Source organism: Leopardus geoffroyi, chromosome B3, assembly GCF_018350155.1.
Source record: "Leopardus geoffroyi isolate Oge1 chromosome B3, O.geoffroyi_Oge1_pat1.0, whole genome shotgun sequence".
NCBI classification, from domain to species: domain Eukaryota; kingdom Metazoa; phylum Chordata; class Mammalia; order Carnivora; family Felidae; genus Leopardus; species Leopardus geoffroyi.
The window spans coordinates 86,812,657-86,835,346 of NC_059337.1; the positions used below are offsets into that span (position 1 = coordinate 86,812,657).

The window sequence follows — 22,690 nt, forward strand, 5'->3', positions numbered from 1 at the left end:
TAACCCTTTTGATGTAGAATGCATCATGAAGGATCATTAATTCAGTACAGTGCTTTAAGTCACTGGCTCTTATTTGATACTTAGAAAAATAATTTGTGCTTTTCTACAGCTGGGCTATTAAAATACATACTTCAGAAGTCAGTCCTTAGTACTCAATTTCTAGACTGAAATACATGCTAGAATAATAAAGAAACATGTTACCTGCAATAAGTGAAATTTAATTAAGTATAAATTTAAATAAAAGAGCCTCATTTCTAGAAAGATCCTAATTGTCAAGTATTCTAATGAAACTTAAGTCTGAAGACATTTCTTATTTAAAAAATGAATATGTCATTTTTTTCTGTCTAGCCAGGAGTTACAGTAGGTAAAACAAGGGCCTAAAACTCCATAGATAATTATAAAGGTAGAGATGGAAAAACCCCAACCTTTACTGTGTTGAATAAAAAGCAAAATCCCTGTCTTCTGATTTTTACAGAGCATGTGGCAACTCTCTAACAATAGAAACTTTATAACATTTCCTTGTGACAGCAGCTGTACAACGGGTTTTGAACAAGTCTGGTATAGTGTTCAGTAAAATGAAAGGGACTGGGTTGTTTTCTCCTTCGACTTGGCATTTTACCAAGGAGAGAAGTTTGGTGGTGGTTTGGTTTTCCCTATTATGTTTAAGTGACACAGTACTGATTAAAATGAGCATTTTTAAATACTAATTCACATTTGGACTTTTTCTAAAAGATATTCAATAAAATGAAATCCAAATGCTTTTACACCTACACACTATATTGCTGAGCAAATTATTTATGGAAAAGAAGGCAAGATAAAGTTGCTTTTAAGAGTCCTTTAACATATCAGTTGGATAACTAGCAAAACACCTTTACTGCCATTAAATATTTACCAAGACTTGGCTTTAGGCAGGGGGGCAGTTCAGTGCAACAAATTTGACTCTCTGCAATGCCATTGATTAGTTATCAGAAGGACATAGTTAATAAGTAACTTTAGGTATTACAGAGCACTCTACATTCCTGTCAAATCTTTCCTCTGAAGATGACCTAAAAAAAAGTCGGTTACAACCAGCATTCACCCCAGCAATGATTGCACAAGCACAACTATGAAAGAAATAAAGGCCAGGCAAATCAGTTGAGCAGTACTTAGGCAATCTTTCCTAGTGACTGTTGTCATTGCTGCTGGACTTTAGAACTGAACATGTTTACATTTAATTAGAAAGGACACACAGTTTACAGCACAGTAGCTATCAATATCGGATCAGAATTGATATCCGCTTTCTCCCCAGTGATTGCTTCCTTCAAGCTAATTAAAAAAGGCATATAACCAAAATGACTCACATAAATTTTAAAACAAAGTAAACAATATTCCCTGGAGACCAAAATAAAAGTAAATGACATTCATCCTGATTACTAGCTACACTTCTTAAAAAAGAATTCTGATGCCTATAAATGTGATATAAGGCATGTTTTAGAGTTATCAGACTGCTGATAAATCAAATATTCCCTTTTGAAGAAACCTGAATGAAGGCTTCACTGAGTACTTTAGCTCCTGAAGAAACAACCTTACTTTTATCTTTATAATCCCTAAAACATGTAGATAAGGCAGTCTGATAGAAGCTTGGGCTGATTTTATTCAGGTTTTCAACTTTCACATATTGTACAGAGAAACTGTTCAAACATATGACAAAGTAACAAATTGATTTCCTTTCAAATAAAGTGTATAGAACCTCAGGTATAATTTGCTAAAATTAAGGAATCATCCTGCTACGTGTGAATAAATTTTTCTATAATTAACCATAGCCAGAATCATCAATATATTTATTATGATAAAAGATTATGTCTTATAACTCTATTACTATAAAGAGAATTGCTTTGAATTTCACAAGCTAACATTTATTGTTGATTACACTAAATTATGGTAAAATGATTTTAAAATCAGGGAACTAAAATAGGAGAGAACTAGAGGTTACCCACAGGAGAATGGTGCCACAGCCCTCCTTCCTCATCCACAGACCTGCCATGTCTGTGGATGGCAGGTCTAATGTTCAGATTAGAAGCAGGCCTTAAGAAACATTCATTCATTCATTGATTCACTCACAGATATTTATTAAGCACTTCTTTTAGGCACTAAAGAGAAAATGGTGAGCAAAACCTCTGTAAGCTCAGACATCATTGTCCTCTTTGGTTAGTGTTGTATCCCCAAGCATTTACTGTGTCCTTGACTCTCTCTACATAGTTGCTCAATAAGTACTTATTGAATGAATGACTCCTTTCAAGGATTATTTCACTACAAACAAATGTCCACTCAGCCACCAGGGGGGCCTCCAGTAGCACTTGTTCTTAGTATTCCAGGAAAGCTGCTGAAATCCACATTGATGCTATGCTAATGACAGTCAATTTAAAATCCCCCTTTAGAACAGAATAACTCATTGAAGTTATTTTGGCTTGTTTTTCTTTCCTTCATTTCCTTTTTAAACCTTAGGCTTTTTCTTACTCTTAGTGTTCACAAAGCAGTCAACCTGTAAACCATCTTTGTTTAACCACAGACCAGTACTAGATATCCATAGCTTATATTCTGCAGGGCACACACCAATCACAAAGGTTCTAGTCGGCCACTAAAACACACAAAAAAATTAAGAGCCACATGAAGCAGGACTAAGGAACAAGTAATTAATCAATTCCACAAATATTTATTAAAGCCTTTTCGAGGCACTAGAGATCGAATTGTGAAACAAGAACAATTGCTTAACATCTATCCATTTGGAAGGTCTGAATATTGTGGGAGCACATGAGAGGATCAGCTAATCTAGACAAGTCAGATTTCTTGGAGAAAGTCACTTCAAGCTGAGATCTACAGGGTGAATGGAGCTAGTTAAGTAAAGGAGGATAGATAGGGTCACTGTTCCTAGAGGATGTGAAGTTTGTTCATCCTGGCTACAGTATAGAGATAAACAGGTGGATAATGAGAAATGAGCTGGAAAGAGAGCCATGAAGAGCTTTGTGAATGATATTTAAGGAATTTGAACTTTATGCTTAGGAGCAATGAGGTTGTCATTGAAGAGATTTAATTCAGGTAGTGATACAGTCATCTTTGTGCTTTAGAAAACTCACTCAGGACAAGGAACAAGTTAAAAGACTATTTGAGTAATCCACTTAAAAGAATAATAGCAGGCAGTCTTAATTAAGATAATGGTAATGGGACTAGAAAGAAGTAGAAAGTTGTAAGGGAGATTTTAAGTTTAAACCAAAAAGATCGATTAGATCTTACGGTGAGAGACAGATATCAAGGATGATGCCTGGGTGCATAGGATTTGTACTTGAACACTAGTGGTACCCAGTGAGGAGGGAGGAAGAGAAAGGGCTGATTTGGAGAGGGCATAACATGAGATTATATATTTTATATTTGTAAGATGGTCCAGTGGGAGTGTCTATACTAAGAGGTTATGTAGAGCTGATTCTCAGGATAGAAATCTAAGCCATAAAGAAATACTTGAGAGTAAGGAGCCATTAACTATATAGATGATTAAGTGAAGCTTATGGGAGTGGGTTGAAATCATAAAGATTGGGTAGAGTGGGGAGAGAAGACTCCAACAGTTAAATGTTGGGTAGAGGAAAAGAAGCCCCCAAAGGACATTGAGAAGCATAAAGAAATACTTTGTTGAAGCAGAAACCAGAACTGTATTTTCATGGAAAACATTTCCAGAAAGAACTGGCTTCAGATAGGTCAAATAAGATAAAGATTGAAAAGTGTCTTTTAGGGGCACCTGGGTGCCTCAATTGACTGAATGTCTGACTCTTGATTTCAATTCAGGTCGTGATCCCAGGATCGTAGGATTGAGCTCTGCATTGAGCTCTGTGCTGAGTGTGGAGCCTGCTTGAGATTCTCTGTCTCTCTCTCCCTCTCTCTCTCCCTGCCCCTCTCCCCCACTTGCTCTCTGTCTCTCTCAAATTAAAAAAAATTTTTTTAATTATAAAAAGTGTCTTCTACATTTAACAACAAGATTATTGAAGCAGTGTTGACCAAGCAGATTACAGAACACTAAATAGAAGTTAAGAAAGTGCAGACAGCAAGCACAGATCATTTAATTCTAAATGGCATGATTCCAAAGTAGGTCCAAAGAAATCCTATCATATATATATAATATATATATATATTATATATATATATATTATATATATATAATATATATACACACACACACACATACCCTCTCTTTAAAATCCTTCAGTAACTTCTCATTTTCCTTAAGACAAAGACCAAAAAGGCCCAGTGTGATCTGGTCCCAACCACTTTTTCACTGGTCTCAGAACATTCATGCTAGCATAACTGGGCTTCGTCCAGCTCCTCAGCCATCCTTTCTGTTATAAGGCCTGTGTGCACATTCTTCCCTGCACCTGAAATTCTTCTCCACCCTTCTTCTGATTAATACCTACTCTTATCTTTAAATTTCACTTCAAATGTCGCCCCCCATCCTTTACAGTGTGTATAATAATTTGAAAGGGGTGTTTAGTCACTGTCCTAGTTCTAGCAGAGCACCCAGCATCCAGTAGTCATTCATTTATGTGAGGAAGGGAAGCAGTGCCTGAGTAGTCCCAATGCAGCCTCCTCCCAATTCCAAGTAAAACAGAACACATGCTTCTGATATGCATGTACTGACCAAACCCTACATTCAGTAATTCAGCTAACCAAATAGCTGTTCAGCAGCAGCTGTGTATTAAGCAGTGTGCATTTGCAATAGTCTCATGAAATGAATTTATTTATCCCTCATATCTGAAATTAGCATCAGTCCTTATCCTGAGCTCTATTATAGAATGTGAAATAAAACTATATGTTTAATAGGCCTTGGCTAACTTTTTTAAGGGAGTTAATTAGGACCATTAATACAATTGAAAAATATTTATCCCGTGTAAGAACAGTTGTGGGTTTTTTTTGACATTTTTACATATTTTGTATAATCATTTATTCATGCAGTTGGTTTGACACATAATTTTCTATACATGGGGAAACTTCTCAGCCATTTATTTTTTATTTTTTTTTTCAATGTTTATTTATTTTTGGGACAGAGAGAGACAGAGCATGAACGGGGGAGGGGCAGAGAGAGAGGGAGACACAGAATCAGAAACAGGCTCCAGGCTCTGAGCCATCAGCCCAGAGCCTGACGCGGGGCTCGAACTCACGGACCGCGAGATCGTGACCTGGCTGAAATCGGATGCTTAACCGACTGCGCCACCCAGGCGCCCCATCAGCCATTTATTAAGAAACTGGTTAGTCAGAGTGTGTGCTGAGGTCCTCAAAAATGTTTTTCTCCAGAACTGATCCTTACATAGATAATTAACTCTTCCTTTTTGACTGATCTGAGATGGGGTACCACATCTCAGTAGAATCAGGATGACAAATAATATCTGGCATTTAACTAGGCCTCAACATTGTGAGATCACTTATATCCAGAGATGATTGAATCCAACCTTTAACATTGTGCAGAGATTTCTTCTATACCATTTTTAACAGGTTGTTATGTAGCAGCTACATAAATATAAAGATACCTGATCATAGATAGGGTTTACCCTACCTGATAAACCCTTCTGTGGAGGTGCTTCAATTTTATCACTTATAAATTATCACAGACATAACCGAATTCAGGTGTGATTAGGTCTGATTTGGATACTCTTCCATTGCTGGATATGTGTGCCTTTGTTTCTTTGTATATCTTATGTCACTTTTGATTTCTACTGAACCAATTTCAGCCATTCTTCATTCTTATTCTCGGTGTGTGTACTGTGTGTGTGTGTGTGTGTGTGTGTGTGTGTGTGTATGTGTGTGTGTTGAGTGTTGGGGGGATAATAGACTTTATTTATTAGAACAGTTTATATTTATGATAAAATTGAGCAAATAGAGTTCCCATATACCTCCTTACACACACACACACACACAGTTTCCCCATAATTAACATCTTGTATTGGTGTGGCACATAGGTTATAATTAATGACACTATATTGATACATTATTATTACCTAAAGTCCATAGTTTACATTAAGTTTCACTTTTTGTGTTGTACAGTTCTGTGTCTTTTGAAAAATGCAGAAATCATGTATTTACTATAACAATAGCATACAAAATAGTTTCACAGCACTTATAAAAACCCAAGTGCTTTATCTCTTCACCCTTCTCTACCTCCCCCTGAACCCTTGACAACTACTGATCTTTTTACTGTCTCTGTAGTTTTGCCTTTTCTACAATGTCATTTAGTTGGAATCAGTTAGCCTTCCAGATTGGCTTCTTTCAGACTGGATTCTGTTACTAAGCAAGACACATTTAAAGTTCCTCCAATCTTTTTATGGCTTGATAGCTCATTTTTTAGCAATAAATAATATTCCATTATATGGATGTACCACAGTTTGTTTATATATTCACCTATTTAAAGACATCTTGGTTGCTTATATTTTGTGGAAATTACGTATATAGCTATAAACATTCACGTGCAGATTTTTGCATAGGCATAGGTTTTCAGTCCTCTAGGGCAAATACTTAGGAGCACAATCACTGGATCATATGGTGAGATTATGTTTAACTTTGTAAGAAATTGCCAAATTATCTTTCAAAGTGCAGGTATAATTTTGCATTTCCACCAGCAATAAATGAGAGTTCCTGTTGCTCTACATCCATATCACCATTTGGTATCATTACATTTTTTTATTTAACCATTCCAATGTATGTATAGTTGTATCTCGTTTAAATTTGCAAATCCCTGATGACATAGGATGTTGAGCATCTTTTTATGTTTATTTACCTTCTGTATTTCTTCTTTGGTGACATAGCTATTCAGATCTTTTGTCCATTTTTTAATTGAGTAGTCTGTTTTTTTATTGCTGAGTTTTAAGTTTTCTTTGTATATTTTGCATGCTAGTCCTTTATCAGATAATGTGCTTCCAAAGATTTTCACTCAGTCTGTGGATTATCTTTTCATTCTCTTAACAGTGTGTCTTGCAGCACATAAGTTTTTAATTTTAATAAGATCTAAATCTACTTTTCTCATGGATTATAGTTTTGATGTTGTATCTAAACTCTCATTACCAATGAGAGTGGGTGGGTGTTGGGGCGGAGGCGGGAAAGGCTGTCCCTTGTCCATTAAATTGCCTTTGCTCCTTTGTCAAAGATCACTTGACTGTTTGTGTGGATCTATTTCAGGGTTCTCTTCCACTGATCTGTTTGTCTGTTCTTTCACCAATAAATTCTGTCTTAATTGCTATAACTGCATAGTAAGTCTTGAAGTTGGGAACAGTCAGTCCTCTAACTTTGTTGTCCTATATTGACTTAGCTGTTCGGGATCTTTTGTCTTTCCATATAAACTTTAGAATCAGCTTATCATCATCTACAAAATAATGTAGAGGGTTTTGAATAGAATTTCATTGAATCTATAGATTCAGTTGGTAAGAATTAATATCTTAACAATAATCTTTTTATCCATGCACATGGAGTATCTCTCCATTTATTTAGACTTTCTTTGATTTCTTTCGTCAGAATTTTCCTCATATAAATCCTGTACATATGTTGTTAGATTTATACCTAAATATTTCACTGGGGGAAGATTGGTATTGTGTTTTATTTTAAAATTACGGTTGCTCACTGCTGCTATGTTGGAAGGCAGTTGATGTTAAATTAACCTGTATCCTACACCCTTGCTTTTTAGTTCCAGGAATTTCATGGTTATTTTGGTTTGGTTTGTTTTTGTTAAGTCTTTGTGACTTTTTACATAGATGTCATGTCATCTCTGAACAAAGATAGTTTTATTTCTTATTTCTTAATCCTTGTACCTTTCATTTCCTTTTCTCGTCTTATTGCATTTGCACTAAGGACTTTCAGTGTTGTGTTGAATACAAGTGATGAGAGGAGAAATCTTTGCCTGGTCTTGATCTTTGGGAGAAAGCATCTAATTTCTCACCATTAAGTATGATGTTAGCTGTAGGTTTTTTGTACGTGTTCTTTTTTTTTTTTTTAATTTACATCCAAATTAGTTAGCATATAGTGCAACAATGATTTCAGGAGTAGATTCTTTAGTGCCCCTTACCCATTTAGCCCATCCCCCCCCCACAACCCCTCCAGTAACCCTCTGTTTGTCCTCCATATTTAAGAGTCTCTTATGTTTGTCTCCCTCCCTATTTTCATATTATTTTTGCTTCCCTGTACATATTCTATATCAAGTTGGGAAGTATATTCTCTATTCCTAGTTTACTGAGACTCTTTATCATGAATTTAGATTTAGTCAGATGATGCTTCTGCATTTATTGCTATGATCAAATGATTTTTCTTTTTTAGACTGTTTTGTGGTAGATTCCATTAACTGATTTTGAATATTGAACCAGTCTTGCATACCTGGAGTAAACCCCACTTGGTTGTAGTTCATAATTCTTTATCTATTTTTCAGGTTTGATTTGCTAATATTTTGTTAAAGATTTTTTCATCTATATTTATGAGAGATATTAGTCTGTAATTTCTCCTTTCATATGCTGTTTATATCTGGTTTTGGTATTAGAGTAATGATGACCTCATAGATTGAGCTAGGAAGTGTTTCCTCAGCTTCTGCCTTTGGAAGACATTGTACAGAATTGGTATCATTTCTTCCTTAAATGTTTGACAAAGCAATCTTGGTGTGGTCCTTTCTTTTTTTTTTTTTTTTTTTTTTTTTTTTTTTTTGAATATTTTGATTATTGATTCAGTTTCTTTAATAGATGAAGACTTATTCAGATTATTACTTATTCAGATTTCTCCTTTTGTGAGTTCTGGTAGTTTGTATCTTACAAGAACTTGGTCCATTTCACTTAGTTATTAAATTTATGGACATAGAGTTGTTCATAACATTCTTTATTATCCTTTTAATGTCCTTGAGGTTAGTAGTGATGACCTCTCTTTGATTTCTGATATTAGTAACTTGTGCTTATCCTCTTTTTATTTCCTTGGTTAGCATGGTTAGAGGTTTATTAATTTTATTGATTGCAGTAGGCCAAAAATGGACCCCCTAAAAGATGCATTAAATCACTGGAATTTTTGAATGTTACCTTACAGGGCAAAAAAAAAAAAAAAAAAAAAAAAAAAAGACGTGATCAAGCTAAGGAACTTGAAAAGGGAAACTTATTCTGGATTATCAGGGTGGTCCTAAATGCAATCACATGTCTGCTTATCAGAGAGTGGCAGAGGAAGTTTTGAGGACACACAGAGAAAGCCTTGTGAAGAGATTGGAGTGATGTAGCCATAAGCAAAGGAATATTGACAGTCACCACACGCTGGAATAAGCAAGGGAAGAAATTTCCCGTAGAGCCTCTGGGGAAAGTATGCTCCTGCTGACACCTTGATTTCAAATGTCTGGCCTCCAGAATTTGAGAATAAATTGGTCTTCTTAAGCTAGCAATTTGTGGTAATTTGTTTTGGCAGCCCTAGGAAACTAATACATTGATGTTGTCAAAGAATCAGCTTTTCATTTGGGTGATTTTTCTCTTTTGATTCCCTGTTTTTAATTTCATTCATTTCTGCTCTAAACTATATTTCTTTTCTTCTGCTTCTTTTAGGTTTACATTACTCTTCTTTGTCTAATTTCCTAAGGTAGAAGCTTATGTTACTGATTTTAAATCTTCGTTTCTGATACATATATATTCAGTGCTATCCATTTTCTGCTGTTTTTGCTGTGTCCCACAAGCTTTGATAAGTTATGTTTCCATTTCCATTTAGTTCAAAATATTTTTCACAGTCTCTTGAGACTTCATCTTTGACACGTGTTATTTAGAAGTGTATTGTTTATTCTCCAGATATTTTGGGATTTTCCAGCTATCAATTAATTTGCTAAGTCTCTTTCAAGCAAATAATAGTTGACTCACCTTGCTTATTTTTGAAGAAATCAGCATATGCTCCAGTATAATAGGCTTTAATTCTGAATGACATACAGTTATAGAGAAGTATTCAGTACAATTAAGAATGTGGTTGAGGGGATTTAATTTGTAAATCAGTGAGGTGATTCCACTGACTTGCTACCTTATTGTCTCAGTTGGTTTCATTTACTAAAATAACTTATTAAAGTTATTTTATAGGCAAAAATAATTTCCTTATTATAAACTAAGTTAATTCTGAACTTAAATTTTTAAGAATTTAATGGATGTGATCAACATATTTATTGATATTTATTAAACCTTGTGTGCTGCATTTTATGTGATACAAACTGGTGGCCACTAAATATAATTTATTGACTATTAAAGAAATGTAACAATCATTCTACTAACTCTAAAGATCCATTAAAAAAAGAAAAACATTTAACTGAGTAATGTCACAAAGATGGCAACATAGGTCATTTCTTACTTTACTCTTCTTCACAAGATGAACAGCTAATATTTATTCAAGAATAAAACACCACTGGGGCGCCTGGGTGGCTCAGTCAGTTAAGCCTCCAACTTCAGCTCAGGTCATGATCTCACAGTTTGTGGGTTCAAGCCCCGCATCGAGTCTGTGCTGACAGCTCAGAGCCTGGAGCCTGCTTCAGGTTCTGTGTCTCCTCCTCTCTCTGCCCCTCCCCTGCTCATGTTCTGTCTCTCTCTGTCTCTCAAAAATAAATAAAATGTTTAAAAATTCTTAAAAAGAATAAAACACCACTGAGAGAATCCTAGAACACGGGTGAGGCTGAAGCACCCACTTGCACCTCAGAGACCAAGACAGACTGCATTAGGAGAGTAGAAGTGGCTGTGCATTGACTGCATTGCCCCTTCTCCAGGACAGCACAGCACCATGCAGAGAAGAGAAAACCTGGAAAAACAAGTCTTCCCCAGCATCATAGGCTACTTTGTAGGAGCCCCTACTCTAATCTCACACCACAGGAATTACAGGGGAGTTTTGGGCACAGCCACTGGGAATCTGAGTGACAGAGAAGAGTAGACTTCTGAGTAGAAGAGTTTGTAATAGCCAGCACACAGATCTTGGCAGAGTGAGTTCTTATCCACAGTGCCCAAATAGTAATCCTAACCAGTGGCTTGGCTCATTTGCAAAACCAAGCCAGAGGCACACTCTGACCAGGCACACTCTGACCAGAGAACTCAGTGGGGTGCAGATCTGCCTGATTCAGACCCTCAAGTAGGGAGTTATGTCAGCCCTAGAGCCCAGATTGCCCACACTCAAGCAGAATTCTAAGTCACAGACCCACCCACTGTGGAGAATGCCTTTCAGCCCCATCAGACCAGAAGGGCTGGCAACAACTTATAGAAGCTGTGTAGCCCAACAGCACTTGAGCTGAGAAGCAATGGACAGAGCTGATCACCCCCAAAGCAAAGCCACTACTGGGTATAGAGACTTCTCTTGGTATACATAGGCAGGGGTATTAATTCATAGCCAAGACTGAGGGCAGCTCCTGGTCCCTCCCAACTGAAGACCCAATTTGGGAACTGAAAGTAACCTGGAGCAGCCCCTACCCCTCCTGCCCGAGCAGAGGGGCTAAGACATAGTACTACTATGGAGAGTGTCTTCCAGCCCCATGACCAGAAGCGCTGGCCAAAACACCTGAAAGTAGTGCAGCCCAGCAGTGCTCAAGCTAAGAGAAGAGCAGACAGAGCCAGTAGTACCGAGCGAAGCTAGTGGCCCTGTGTGGCAGGAACTTGGAACGCAGGTCAGCTTGAGTTAAGACAACAAATAGAGAGCTTTGCCAGTTTTAAAGTTCTCTCTACTGCTGCACCTAGGCAAGGAATCTAAGTTGTACCCCTGCTGAATACAGCCTTCAACCTGTTTGACCCATGAACATAACCAGAGGAAATAGGAAACTTCACAGCCATTAAAGAGCCCTGCATACAGTGGCACTTGAACAGAAAGCACAGCCCATGTCTCCCCCATCTGCAGAGCAAAACTAGTAGCCTCACCTGACCAGGGAATTTAGTGCACATGCAAGCCTGATTAAGATCCCCAAACAATGAGTTGTATCAGCCCTGGGCTCTGGGCTGTGGCCTTGACCATGCAGGTGAGCTAATTCATAGTCTCATCTGCTACTAAATGTAGTACCCAGTCCAAACCATCTGGTAACCCTGACTAGTGAAATCAGACAACCATGGAGCCAATCAAACAGCCTCACTTGGGTAGGGAACCAAGCCAGCAGTTGTATCCAACTGGTCTCAGCCAGTTGTAAAACCACCCCCCATTCCCATCCTCAAAGCTCAAATAGTAGCCTAAAAATAGATAACAATAGCAGACCTCATATGCCCAAAACATTACCAACAGACTCACAACAGAAACCCAAACTTAGCTGATAAAGAAAGGTTTCTGCCACAGCAAACCTGTAAAATCTGGACGAGGAGCCCATTACTCAAATGAGCAGAAACCAATATAAGGAATTGAGGATCACAAAAAAACAAAACAAAAAAAAAACAAAAACAAAACAGGTAAATACGACACCACCAAAGGAAACTAATTAAGCTCCAATAACTGATCCTAAAGAAATGGAGATTATGAACTTCCAATAAAAAGTTCAGAATAATCTTCCTAAAGAAATTTAACTAACTATAAGAAAACACAGAAAACTAAATGAGTCTAGGAAAACAATGCATGAACAGAGCAAGAATTTTACAAGGAAATAGCAACCATGAAGGAAAGGAGAGGAGAGGAGAGGAAATGAATGGTTGGAAGGGGAGAGGAGAGGGGTAAAAGGGAAAAAGGAAGAAGGAGTTGAAAAATACGAAGAATTCAATAAAGAGTTTCACAAGTACATTCGATCATAACGAATACCTACAGGTTAGGATGTTGGAAATTACCCAGTCAGAGGAACTAAAAAAAAAAAAAAAAATGAAGAAAGCCTATGGGAATCATGGGACACAATGAAAAGGAAAAAATATTCACATTATGGGAAATTGAGAAGAAGAAAAAGAGACAGAAATTATATTTAAAGCAATAATAGCTGAACCCTTCCTGAACCTGGGGGAGATAAATGGACATCTAGATCCATGAAGCCCAAAGGATCCCAACTAGGTTGAACCCAAATTGAACAATATTGAGACACATGATAATTAAAGTGTTGAAAGTCAAATACAAAGAAATGATTTTAAAAACAGCAAGAGAGAAATTACATACAAGGGGACCCCGATAAGACTATCAATGGATTTTGCAACAGAAACTTCTCTAACCAGGAGAGGAGAGGATGACATATTCAAAATATTGAAAGAAAATAGCTGTCAACCAAAAATTCTATACTGTGAATTGAAAAGAATTCCACACACTGTCTTTCAGAAACAAAAGAGGATAAAGACTTTCCCAAACAAAAAACAAGGGAGTTCATTACCAAAGTTCATGACTTGCCTTACGAGAAATGCAAAAGAGAAATGCAAAAGGTCGTTCTTTGACTGGAAATAAAAGAATGCTAATTAGCATCATAAAGACATAAAAAGGTAGCATAAATATCACTGGTAATGATAAACATATAGTTAGATGCTGCAATATGTTAATAGTGGTACATGACTTACAATTCTAGTTTAAAAATTTAAAAAAAAAAGCAAAAATAATCATAAATACAAGAATCTGTTGTTGGTTACATAGTATTAAAAATGTGTACGTTGTAACAGCAGTAACCTAAAATGTGGGTGAGAAGAAGTAAAGTGTAAAGATTACAAATTCTGTTGAAGTTAAGCTATTATCAGTTTATAAGAGAATGTTGTAAGTTTAAGATATTTATGTAAGCCTCATGGTAACCACAAGGAAACATCTTGATGCATCACATTAATAAAAGAAAAGAATCATATGAATACAACAAAGTCAAAGCATACTAATACCAGAAGACATCAAAACACAAATAAAATATAGCAGGATAAGAAACAAAGAACAATGGATCTACTAAACAACCAGAAAACAATTAACAAAATGGCAGTTGTAAGTCTTTACCTATCAAAATTACTTTAAGCATAAATAGATTAAATTATCCAATCAAAAGATATAGATTCCAGTTAGTTAACATACAGTGTAATATTAATTTCAGATGTACAATATAGTGATTCGACACTCCCATACAATACCCACTGCTCTTCACAAGGGCACTCCTTAATCCCCATAACCTATTTAGCCCATCCCCATCCCCACCTGCCCCCCGCTACCAAAATTTTGTTCTCTATAGTTAAGAGTTTGTTTCTTGGTTTGCCCCTCTTTCTCTCTCTCTGTGTTTTCCCTTTGCATGTTTGTTTTATTTCTTAAAATCCACATATGAGTGAGGTCACATGGTATTTGTCTTCCCTGTCTGACTTACTTCACTTAGCATAATATTCTCTGGCTCCATCCATGTCATTACAAAAAATAAAATTTTTTTAAATGGGAAAAAAAGGAGCTAATTTGTAAATAATGACTTAGTGTATGTTAAAAATGAAAAGATGAGATTAGTTTTTCTGAAAGATGGCTAAAAAAAAAACATAGAATGGCTGAATGGGTTAAAAAAACAAGATCCAACAATGTGCTGCCTACAGGAGATTCATTTTAGCCTTAAAGACACACAGACTGAGAGTAAGGAGATGTAAAAAGACATTTCAAGTAAATGGTAATCAAAAGGAAAGCAGGGATAGCTATACTGACATCAAACAAAATATACTTTAAACTAAAAAATGATAAAAGGAGACAAAGAAGGTTATGATATAATGTATTGGGGTCAATATATCAAGAATTTATAACAATTGTAAATGTTTATGCACCCACATCAGAGTACCTAAATATACAAAGCAAAAACTAACAGAGCTAAAAGGGGAAATAAACAGTAATACAATAATAGTTGGTGAATTTAATACCCTACTCCGAACAATGAATAGATCATGCAGACAGAGAAGCAATAAGGAAACAGCAGATTTAAACAGCACTATAGACCAAATGGACCTAACATACATATATAGAGTCTTCTATCCAACAACCACAAAATACACATTCTTTTCAGGCATACATGGAGCATTTTTTAAAGAGAGACCATATGTTAGGCAACAAAATAAGTCTTAAAAACTTTGAATTCAAGAATATTGAATGGTGGGAATGCAAGCTGGTACAGCCACTCTGGAAAATAATATGGAGGTTCCTCAAAAAATTAAAAATAGAACTACCCTACAACCCAGCAATTGCACTACTAGGCATTTATCCAAGGGATACAGGTGTGCTGTTTCAAAGGGACACATGCAACCCCATGTTTATAGCAGCACTATCAACAATAGCCAAAGTCTGGAAAGAGCCCATATGCCCATTGATGGATGAATAGATAAAGAAAATGTGGTGTGTATATATATATATATATATATATGTGTGTGTATATATATATATATATATATATATATATATATATATATATAATGGGGTATTACTCAGCAATCAAAAAGAATGAAATCTTGCCGTTTGCAACTACATGGATGGAACTGGAGGGTATTATGCTAAGTGAAATTAGTCAGTCAGACAAAGATAAAAATCATATGACTTCACTCATATGAGGACTTTAAGAGATAAAACAGATGAACATAAGGGAAGGGAAACAAAAATAATATAAAAACAGGGAGGGGGACAAAACAGAAGAGACTCATAAATATGGAGAACAAACTGAGGGTTGCTGGAGGGGTTGTGGGAGGGGGGATGGGCTAAATGGGTAAGGGGCAGTAAGGAATCTACTCCTGAAATCATTGTTGCACTATATGCTAACTAATTTGGATGTAAATTTTAAAAAAATAAAAAAACGAAACAAGTTTAAAAAAAAAAGAAGATTGAATGGTATGAAAATAGAAATCAATAATAGAAGGAAAACTGGAAACTTCACCAACACTTGAAAATTACACAACAGTCTCCTGAACAACCAATGAAAAAGAAAAGGAGAAAATAAGGGAAAGGTAAAAGAGTTTCTTGAGACAAACAAAAATGAAACCACAATATACCAGAACCTAATGGGATGTAGCAATAACCCTTATAAGAAGGAGGTTCATAGCAATAAACACCTACATTAAGAAACAAGAAAGATCCCAAATAAGCAACCTAACTCGATGCCTTGAGGAACTAGGAAAAAAAAGAACAAAGTGAGCCCAAAGTTAGAAGAAAGGAGATAATAAAAATTACACCAGAAATAAGTGAAAGAGAGAACAGAAAACCAATAGAAAATATTAACCAAACTAAGAGTTGGTTCTTTGAAAAGATAAACAAAATTGGCAAACCCTTAGTTAGACTCCAAGGAAAACAGAGAAAGGGCCCAAATCAACAAAATTATAAATGAAAAAGGAGACACCACAACAGATACCACAGATCCAAGAAATGAGAAGAAACAACCGTGAACACCTATACACCAATAAACTGTACAACCTAGAGAAGATGGAAAAAATTCTTAGAAATGTACAAGTCAGAATGACTGACTGAATCAGGAAGAAATAGAAAATCTGAACAGACTAATTACTAGCAATGAATTTGAATCAGTAAATAAAAATCTCACAACAAAGAAAACCTCAAGACAAGATGGCTTCACTGGTCAATTTTACCAAACACTTAAAGAATTTACTTAAAGTTCTTAAAGTTTCACTTAAAGTTCTTCCAAAAACTTGAAGAGGAGGGAACATTCCCAAAATCATTTTATGAGGCCAGCATTATCCTGATACCAAAATCAAAAAAAGACACTACTTAGAAAACTACAGACATAATATCCCTAATGAATATAGATGCAAAATTTCTCAATAAAATTCTAGCAAGCCAAATTAAACAGTATATTAAAAGGATTGTTTACCATGATTAACTGGGATTTATCCTTGGGATGCACAGATGGTTCAACATACACAAATCAATTACTGTGATGCATCACATTAATAGAATGAGAGAAAAGAATCAGATGATCATCTCAGTAAACACAGAAAAAACATTTGATGAAATTCAATATCTATTCATGATAAAAACTTGTAACAAATTAGGCATAGAAGGAATACATATCAATGTAGTAAAGGTCATATTTGACAAGCCAATAGCCAACATCGTACTCAGTGGCGAAAGATGAAAGCTTTTTCTCTAAAATTAGGAGAATGACAAGGGTGTCCGCTCTCACCACCTCTATTCAACATAGTACTTGAAGTCCTAGCTAGAACTATCAAGCAAAAAGAAAAAAAAAAAAAGAAAAAGTATCAGAATTGGAAAGGAAGAAGTGAAATTATCTCTATTTGCATGATTTTATATATAGGAAATCCTAAAGACTCAACCAAAAAATCGTATCTAATCAATGAATTCAGTAAAGTGGTAAGGTGCAAAATAACATACAAAATTCAGTAGCATTTCTATACAATAACAACAAAAATTTCTGAAAAAGACAGTTAAAAGTCAATCCCATTATCAATAGCATAAAAAACAATAAAATACTGAGAGATAAATTAACCTAGGAGGTGAAAGATATCTATGCTGAAAACTATAAGACACAGATAAAAAAAAAAATCAAAGAAGACACAAATAAATGGGAAGATACTCCATGTCCATGGATTGGAAGAATTAATATTGTTAAAATGTCAATATTACCAAAAAACATTTTGGTTAGTACTACCAAAAGCATCTTCAATGCATTTTCTATCGAAATTGCAATGACTTATTTTTTTAACAGAAGTAGGAAAAAACACTCCCAAAATGTATATGGAACTACAAAAGACCCTGAATAGCCAAAGAAATCCTAAGAAAGAACAAAACAGGAAGTATCACACTTCCTGATTTCAAGCTATACTATAAAGCTGTAGTCATCAAAATAGTATGGTGCCAGCATAAAAACATACAAATAGGCCAGTAAAACAGAATCAAGAGCCCAGAAATAAACCCAAAAATCAGTCAACTAATACTTGACAAGAGACCCAAGAATACTCAATGGAGAAACAATAGCCTCTTTAATAAATGATGTTGTGATAATCAGATATATTCAAATGTCAGAAATGGAACAGAGAATAGTACTATAGACTTTACAGATATAAAAATAAGGGATTACTGTTAACAACTCTACACACACAAAAATGGCAACTTAGAAGCAATGTACCATCTTCTCAAAAAAAAAAAAACAAAACCAAAACATAAAATTATTGATACATGCAGCAACCTGGATGAATCACCAGAGAATTATGCTGAATGAAAAAAGAAAATCCCAAAAGCAACCTTTTCATTTATAAAACGTTCTTGAAACGACCTTATGGGGTTGGGGAACAGATTAATGGTTTTTGGAGTTTAAGGAGGGGAAGGAGTGATGGGGAAACATGAGGCATCCTTATGGTGATATAACTGTTTTTTATCTGAACTATAACAATGTCAATATCTTGGTGGTGCTTTTATACTATAATTTTATAAAATGTTACCATCGCAGGAAAGTGGACAAAGGACACCAAATTTTTCTGTACTATTTCTTGCAACTGCATGTGCAACTACAATGATCTCAAAACAAAAGGGTTATCTTTAAAATATTCCCCAAAAAAGGTGATGGAGTGAAGTGTGGTTAAAGGTAAATTATGGAGCATATGGGGCATATTAAGATAAGGAGAAAAGGAAGGGAAATAAAATTGATGTAATCCTTTTATAATACTGGAGGCCACTTGTTCAAATAGCATTTGTTTATTTATTTATTTTTAAATTTTTTTAATGTTTATTTTTCATAAATATGCAGAGCACAAGTTGGGGAGGGGCAGAGAGAGAGGGAGTCAGAATCTGAAGCAAGCTCCAGGCTCTGAGCTGTCAGCACAGAGCCTGACAGGGGGCTCAAACCCATGAACTGTGAGATCATGACTTGAGCCAAAATCTGACACTTAACTGACTGAGCCACCCAGGTGCCCCTCAAATAGAGCATTTAAACAACAGTGTTCAATAAATAAATTTTTGTCTGCCTTCTGAAGAGTAGCCACGATGTTAGACCCTAGAAGGAAGCAAAGAAGAGTAAAACATGGTTCCTTCTTTAAATAATATTATAATCTAGTAGGAAAGATAAAACAGGTTACAATTTACAATGGCTATAAAGGATAGTAGAAAAGTGATGAATATGATGAATATAATATAAACGATATGGAGAGGGTATGGGAACTTAGAGGAAGAAGTGTCTCCTTAGGCAAGGAGGGTATGAAGTGTGACTTTGTGACAGTTGTTGCAAGTTGTCTAGATCTTGAACTGTAGTGATAGGACATGTGGAGGGACAGAAACAGAGCATTCCAAGTAAAGGCAATAGCACGAGCAGTAATCCAAAATGAAAAGTATGAAGGCATTTTCAAAGAAGAGTTTGCATTTCCATTTGACTAGAATAAAAAATTTTGATAGAGTAGGTAGGAAGAAGTCTGAAAAGAAAAGTAGAACAGAATTTTGGAGCATCTTGAATGTCAGACTAAAACTTGGGACATCAGCCCAGAATTCTATATTCCATGAAGTTATCCTTCAAAATTAAATGAGAAATAAAGACTTTGTCAGATAAACAAAAACTGAGGGAATTTGTCACCAGAACACCTGTTTTGCAGGAAATGTTAAAAGAAGTTCTTCAGAGAGAAGGCAAATCACATAGGTCAGAAATTCAGATCAAAGTAATTGATGTAGTAAACCAGGAAGTAAACATAGTCACTATCCTCTCCGAAAATGTAGACTTAAGACAAGGTAGCACATACTTCTGCCTTTCATACTTGCTTTATCTTTATTTATTTTAATTCAGTAAAACAAGCTAAACCTGCCTTTTTTTTTCCCCCAGAATGATTTAAGAATGTTATCAGTAAGTGATAAAGGTTAGGAAAACTAGTTTACTTCCCCCAATTCCTGAAAAACCTGTAGAAACAGGCAGTTGTTTTTTAAAGTATTTATAAAAGGTCTGGGTATTACAAGATTATATAAAGTTAATTATAAATAAATAATTTATTTTAAAAAGTATACGTGGATGAATACCCATTCTTTGCCAGGTATTGTGCTAGATATTTTCACATAGCTAGATCTCCACATTTTGTTCTCCTGTGAACTCCATGAGATTTTTCTCATTGTTCTTGAGTTGATAAAATTAATACTCAAAGGAGTAAACTATTTTCCTAAGGTCATACAAAGGGGTAAACTATTTTCCTAAGGGGTAAACTATTTTCCTAAGGTCAAATGACAGGACTGAAATTTGAATATACTTCTTCAGAGTCCAAACCCAACATCTTTGCATGTACACCAAGTTTGGCATTTTTGACACATAAGATTGGATAATTCTTTATTTTGGGTTCTGTCTCTGCAGTGGGGGATGTTTAGCACATCTCTGGCCTCTACCCATGAAATGCCAGTAGTACCCCCCTTCTCAAGTTATGACAACCAAAAATGCCTCCAGATGTTGCAAAATGTCCTGGGGGACAAAGTTACTTCTCTTTATGAACTGTTGGTTTATACTGTGGTATCTCACCTCTAAATTTTTTTTAATTTATTTTTTAATGTTTTATTTATCGTTGAGAGAGAGAAAGGACATGAGCAGGGAGGGGCAGAGAGAGAGGGAGACACAGAATCTGAAGCAGGCTCCAGGCTCTGAGCTGTCAGCACAGAGCCTGATGCAGGGCTCAAACTCATGAACCGTGAGATCATGACCTGAGCTGAAGTCAGAGGCTTAACCAACTGAGCCACCCAGGTGCCCCCTCACCTCTAAATTTTTAATTTGAAAATATTTATTCAATTAAAGTAACGTATATAGAACACTTGATTGATTGAGCAATTACTGTAAACAAATGAAACCAGAAGAGTAAGTGCACACTATAGGATGATGAGTAAAGTGACTCAAGGACGTAAGTAATACCTGATCATGGAGACAAGAGAGGAAGCGGGGAAAAATAGCATCAACACTCGATATAAATGGAAAAGTACTAGTTGTAAGAATAAGCTGAATCCATGTATGACATTACAGTTGGGAGAAAAAGAGTTCAACAAGCAGGTAAGCAGATAAGCTGAGGAGAACATAAATATCTGCAAGCAGAATGTAGAAGTGGGTCATAAACTTGATAATTCCAAGATGTTTTAAGCTGAGGCAGTACAGAGAGTCGGGGACTAAGAAAATAGAACCGCAGACTTCAGGGAATAGACCAGGAGACATTGAAACTGAGACAGAAACCACTCCAGAAAGGAAATCTGTTACATGCTACTTACTAGTACCATGCCCGTGGAAACGTATATTCTCCCCTCGCCTGCTATTGGACTCAGTGCAGTAAACAGCACAGGAGACCATGTACGGTATCATTTGACATGGATTAGAATTATAGTATGAAAGATTACTAAGTCAATATTTCCAAAATCTCACTTTCTAAACTCAACATCCAAAAAACACATAATCCACTGAAGAAATGGGCAAAAGACATGAACAGTCACTTCTCCAAAGAAGACATCCAGATGGCGAATAGACACATTAAAAAATGCTCAACATCGCTCATCATCAGGGAAATACAAATCAAAACCACAATGAGATACCACCTCACACCTGATAGAATGGCTAACATTAACAACTCAGGCAACAACAGATGTTGGTGAGGATGCAGAGAAAGAGGATCTCTTTTGCATTGTTGGTGGGAATGCAAACTGGTACAGCCACTCTGGAAAACAGTATGGAGGTTCCTCAAGAAATTAAAATTAGAACTGCCCTACGACCCAGCATTTGCACTACTAGGTATTTATCTGAGCGATACAGGTGTGCTGTATCAAAGGGGCACCTGCCACCCCAATGTTTATAGCAGCGCTATTGACGATAGCCAAAGTATGGGAAGAGCTGAAATGTCCATCAATGGATGAATGGATAAAGAAGATGTGGTATAAATCTACAATGGAGTATTACTTGGCAATCAAAAAGAATGAAATCCTACCATTTGCAACTACATGGATGGAACTGGAAGGTATCATGCTAAGCAAAATTAGTCAGAGAAAGACAAATATATGTTTCACTCATATGAGGAATTTAAGAGACAAAACAGATGAACATAAGGGAAGGGAAGCAAAAATAATATGAAAACAGAGAGGGGGACAAAACTTAAGAGAGTCTTAAATGGAGAAGAAACAGAGGGTTGTGGAGGCAGAATGGGCTAAATGGGTAAGGGGCTTACGGAATCTACTCCTGAAATCATTGTTGCACCATGTGGTAATTAACTTGGATGTAACTTATAACAAATAAATGATAGGGGAAAAACATTTAAAAAAATCATATATAAGGAAAAAGAAGACATCTCACTTTCTATACAAATTACAAAAATTAAAGAATTACATAATTTGAAAACTGGAAGAGTGAATTGAAACTTGGTGTATGACATTACCTCATTAACTTCATGATAAACAGAAATAGTTCCCATTCTTTGTCAATCAAAATTGTGTAAGCCACATGCCTTGGAATTTCTGAGAGTGATTTAATGGCTCTTCTGCCATTGTTTTATAATTTATTCTACTATGGCTTAAAATATTTTCCAATACAACATCATTTAAGACCAAAAAATTGTAATGCTACTGCCATGCTGAGAATGCATCTGAAAATCAATAACATTGAAAAGAGGTTAAATGTGATTTGATTCTATGAAGAAAGCTAAACAATGTGGCCCTAGGGAAGAGCACTGTGAGGGAAAAACCAGCACTAAAACAAAAATATGCTTCAATGGTATAGATTTATATATTCTGGGAATCTTTCCCCTCTATTTCATCTTTATTCCTATAAAAAAATTTCCTTAGGAATACAAGCATCTTGATTTATCGATGTTCTTAACACCTGTGTTCC

The 22,690-nt window shown here is 35.7% G+C and overlaps 1 protein-coding gene across 4 annotated transcripts in view; it reads left to right on the forward strand.

Annotated features, from left to right (window-relative positions):
• Nucleotides 1–22,690, forward strand: part of MIPOL1 (mirror-image polydactyly 1) — a 328,723-nt gene that overhangs the window by 258,795 nt on the left and 47,238 nt on the right. The window lies entirely within an intron of this gene.